General features: G+C 37.3%; 1 pseudogene; it reads right to left on the bottom strand.

Moving 5' to 3' along the window:
- Positions 1 to 1,100: 1,100 nt before the first annotated feature.
- LOC112835761 (14-3-3 protein theta pseudogene) lies at positions 1,101 to 2,289 on the bottom strand (annotated as a pseudogene).
- Positions 2,290 to 5,027: the final 2,738 nt, after the last annotated feature.

Below are 5,027 nucleotides of genomic sequence, written 5' to 3'. Positions count from 1 at the left end.
TTATGTATACTGTATGGACATAGATTTATATTTCATATTATAAATACCACAGTATATTCAGAAAATATATTGTTTTTGTCATTTAAAATTAGGAATGCCTCGGGGCACTTGGGTGGGCTCAGTTGGTTAAGCAACTGCCTTCAGCTCAGGTCATGATCCCAGGGTCCTGGGATCGAGCCCCGCATCAGGTTCGCTGCTTGGTGAGGGGTCTGCTTCTTCCTCTCCCTCTCCCTCTGACACTCCCACTGCTTGTGCTCTCCTGCTCTCTCATTCTGTCAAATAAATAAAAATCTTTAAAAAAAATAAAATTAGGAATGCCTCATGATAGATAATTTGAACTCTACCCGATTTAATTGTAATCATCTTAAATGTCATATTCTATCAACTCGCCATTTCCCAGATTTTCTAATTCCTTCATAAACTGGAAGTATGTTGAAATGATTTTAATAATAATAACAGTAGGGACACCTGGGTGGCTCAGTCGGTTAAGCATCTGCCTTTGGCTCTGGTCATGATCCCAAAGTCCTGGGATCAAGCCCACATCAGGCTCCCTGCTCCACGGAAAGCCTCCTTCTCCCTCTCCCTCTCCCCCTGCTTGTATTCTCTCTCTCTCTGTCAAATAAATCTTTAAAAAAAAAAAAGCTTAACAATAATAATAATGAGTAATAATAATAGTTTTAACTATTTTATTTTGTGCCATAGCAACATAATAAATATTTTCATATATATATATAAAATTATTTTTGGAGGTGTAAGTGATTTTTTATTGGGAAGGGAAGTTGTCAACTTAAACAGCAGCAATGAAGAATGAATAAGGAAACTTCCTGTTGTCACAGATATACAAGACCTCCATCATATATGATACAGGAGGCATTTCAATTTGTGACCCCCAGCGCAGAAATGCCAAATGCTTTTCCATGCAATCGAATACTTCTGGATTCCTACCGAAAAGGAATACATTAAGAGCAAGGAAAAGTTGCTTACTGAAAGGAAACCCCTGAAGAAGAGAAGGGAGGGAATGTGGAAATTAAGTTATGTAGAACACTTTGTAAATTGTAATGACTACATTTCCATATCGTCATAGTAATACAAAACACAGTCACTTGCAGAACTGGTTCAGATTACTTCGATAGCAGATACATTTTTAGTCCTCTACATAAGTGTTTGGAAGTTACTTATGTTTATATGAAATGAAGCTATTAATACTTTTCTACAGCAGTAACTGCACACCAGGAAGGCCAAGACAAACACAAATCAAGGAATGGAGTTTTCCCAAAGCTGCGGTGGGAAAAGACTATAAACAGTTGATTCCATACACAAGAATGGGTTTCTTTGCTATAGGAAATCCAAATAGAATAAGGAATGGAGATGAGTAAAAAGGTTTCTTGAGGGGAAGAAGGATGACCACCCTGTATGCATTTAGTTTTCTGCCCCTTCTGCCACATCACATTCTTCTCCTGTACTGTCTGATGTCCATAATGTTAGGTCGTCTCTAAGCAACTGCATGATGAGGGTGCTGTCTTTGTATGAATCTTCATTCAGGGTATCAAGTTCTGCAATGGCCTCATCAAAAGCTGTTTTAGCCAGGTGCAGGCAAGCTCTGGGTTATTAAGGATCTCATAGTAAAATACGGAAAAGTTAAGAGCCAGCCCCAGTCGGATTGGGTGTGTGGGCTGCATCTCTCTTGCTTATATCAAAAGCTTCTTGGTAAACTCCTTGGGAATTATCTATTGTTTTCGATCATCACCACATGCAACTTCAGCAAGGTACCGGAAGTAATCTCCCTTCATTTTCAGATAGAAGACCTTACTCTCTGGATTAGTTGCATTGGCTATTAAATATTTATCCAACAATTCCAGCACCGTGGTGCAGATGGACCTTAGCTCAGACTCCACTTTCTCCCGATAGTCCTTAACCAGCTGCAACTTCTTGTCTGAGGTGTCGGTTTTCTGCTCGATGCTCGAGATGACCCTCCAAGCGGACCTGCGGCCCCCGACCACGTTTTTGTAGGCCACCGAGAGCAGGTTGCGCTCCTCGTTGGACAGCTCGGCGCCCTGCTCGGTCACGGCCTTCATGCAGGTGTGGCCATGTAGTTGCAGCGCTCGGCCTGTTCTGCCAGCTTCGCCTTCTGGATCAGCTCCGTCTTCTTCATGGGGACGCGGAGAGGAGAGCAAGTGCGAGCACAGACCCGGATCGGGAGGAGGCGTGCGGACGGCCTTCACGTCTCCACGGCCGCGGCGCGAGTCCCACCACTTTGATCGGCTTTTGGCTTTAGCTGAGGACCCTCCCGTTCTCATATATATATATATATATATTTTTTTTTTTCCAGTATAGTTAACATACATTGTTGTATTAGCTTCAGGTGTACAATATAGTGATTCAGTAATTCTGTACATAACTCAGTGCTCATCATGACTAGTGTATTATCTTACATTTAATTATTAAACCAGTCTCCCCTCCCACCTCTCCTGTTAACCATGGGTTTTTTTCTCTATAGTTGAGTCTGTTTTTTGATTTGCTTCCATAATTTGGCTATTGTAAATAATATCAATAAATTTAAGGGTGCATATATATCTTTTTGAATTAGTGTTTTCATATTCTTTGGGTAAATACCCAGTAGTGGAATTATTGGATCATATGGGAATTATGTTTTAAATTTTTTGAAAAAACTCCATAATGTTTTTCACAGTGGCCACACCGGTTTGCATTCCAAGGGATGGTGTGTGAGTGTTCCCTTTTCTCTACAACCTCACAACGCTTGTTGTTTCTTGTGTTTTTGATTTTGGCCAACCTGACAGGTAAGAGATTATAGCTCATTGTGGTATGTATGTATGTATGTATGTATGTATTTATTTTTATTTTTTACTATTTTAAAATTTTTATTTGGAAACATCTTACAGGGAATTTTTTAAATTAAAATATAATGTATTATTTGTTTCAGGGGTACAGGTCTGTGACTCATCAGTCTTACACAATTCACCGAGCTCACCATAGAACATACCCTCCCCAATGTCCATCACCTTTGCATTTCTCTGATGAGGAGTGATGTTGAGCATCTTTTCATTTGTATGTTGGTCATCTGTATGTCTTCTTTGGAGAAATGTCTGTACATGTCTTCTGCCCATTTTTAAATTATGTGTCTTGTTTTTCTTTTGGTGTTGAGTTGTATAAGTTCTTTGTGTACTTTAGATACAAACACCTTATCAGAGATGTCATTTGCAAATTTCTTCTGACATTCTATAGGTTGTCTTTTAGTTTTGTGGATTATTTTCTTTGCTGTGCAAAAGCTTTTTATTTTGTTGTAGACCCAATAATTTATTTTGCATTTCCTTCCCTTGCCTCAGGAGACATATCTAGAAAAATATAATGGCTGATGTCAGAGAAATTACTGCCTGTGCTCTCATTTAGGAATTTTATGGTTTTAGGTCTCACATGGAGGTCTTTAATCCATTTTGAGTTTATTTTTGTGTATTATGTAGAAAGTGGTCCAGTTTCCCCAACATCATTTGTTGAAGGAACTTTTTTCCCATTGTCTGTTCTTGCCTCCTTTGTGGATGATGAATTGATCATACAATCATGGGTTTATTTCTGGGCTCTCTATTCTGTTCTACTGATCCATGTATCTATTTCCATGACAGTACCATACTGTACTTATTTCTAGAGCTTTGTGTATACCTTGAAATCTGGGATTATGATACCTCAAGTTTTGTTCTTTTTCAAGATTTCTTTGACTTTCCAGGTTTTTTTTTTGTGGTTCCATACAAGTTTAAGATTATTTGTTCTAGTTCTGTGAAAAATGCTATTGATATTTTGATAGGTATTGCATTTAATCTGTAAAATGCTTTGGAAAGTATGGGCATTTTAACAATATTTGGTATTCCAATCCATGAACATGAAATATCTTTCCATTTGTTGTGTCATCTTCAATCTCTTTCATTAAAGTTTTATAGTTTCAGAGTTCAGGTTTCTTATCTCCTTGGTTAAGTTTATTCCTAGGTATTTTATAACGTTTGGTGCAAATGGAAATGGGATTGTTTTCTTAATTTCTCTTTCTGCTACTTCAATATTAAGGTATAGAAATGCAACAGATTTGTATATATTGATTTTGTATTTTGTGACTTTACTGAATTCATTTATCAATTCTAGTAGTTTGTGTGTGTGTGTGTGTGTGTGTGTGTGTGTGTGTGTGTGTAATCTTTAGTTTTCTATATATAGTATCACGTCATCTACACATAGTGAACGTTTTATCAGTTTGGATGCCTTTTATTTTTGTTGCCTGATTACTGTGCCTAGGACTTCCAGTACTATGTTGGATAAAAGTGATGAGAGTGGACATTTTGTCTTATTCCTGATCTTCTGGGAAAACCTCTGTTTTTGTCCACGGAGTATGATATTAGCTGTGGGTTTTTCATGTAAAGCCTTTATTACATTGAGGTATGTTCCCTTTAAACCTAATTTGTTGAGGGTTTTTAACATGAATGGATGTTGTACTTTGTCAAATGTCTTTTTCTGCATCTATTAAAATGATCATATGGTTTTTATCCTTTTTTTTTTGTTGATGGCATATATCATGTTGATAGATTCAAGAATATTGAACCACACTTGCACCCCAGGAATAAATTCCACTTGGTCATAGTGAATGCTTTAAAAAATGTATTATTGGATAAGATTTGCTAATATTTTGTTGAAGATTTTTGTATCTCTGTTAATCAGAGATATTGATCTGTAGTTCTCTTTTTTTGTAGTGTTTTTATCTGGTTTTGCTATCAAGGTGGTGTTGGCCTCATAGAATGAATTTGGAAGCTTTCCTTCTATTGTTTTAGAATAGTTTGAGTAAAATAACTATTAACTCTACTTTAAATGTTTGGTGGAATTCACCCTCTTCAATGTGGCTTCTTCTCTACATTTAGCTCTGGAGAGTTTGTTCTGCCAGTCTTTGGGTCATCTTTGGGTTATTTACACTGATGTAGGTATTATCTCATTATATCTATGGGATGATGTGTGCTTAGGATCTTCCTACTCCATCA

The sequence above is a fragment of the Callorhinus ursinus genome, unplaced genomic scaffold (genome assembly GCF_003265705.2).
Source record: "Callorhinus ursinus isolate GAN/ISIS: 27379988/994484 unplaced genomic scaffold, GSC_fseal_2.0 scaffold4, whole genome shotgun sequence".
Classification (NCBI taxonomy): Eukaryota; Metazoa; Chordata; class Mammalia; order Carnivora; family Otariidae; genus Callorhinus; species Callorhinus ursinus.
Note: the sequence above shows the minus strand (reverse complement) of the source record. Positions and strands in the feature narration are given on the sequence as shown.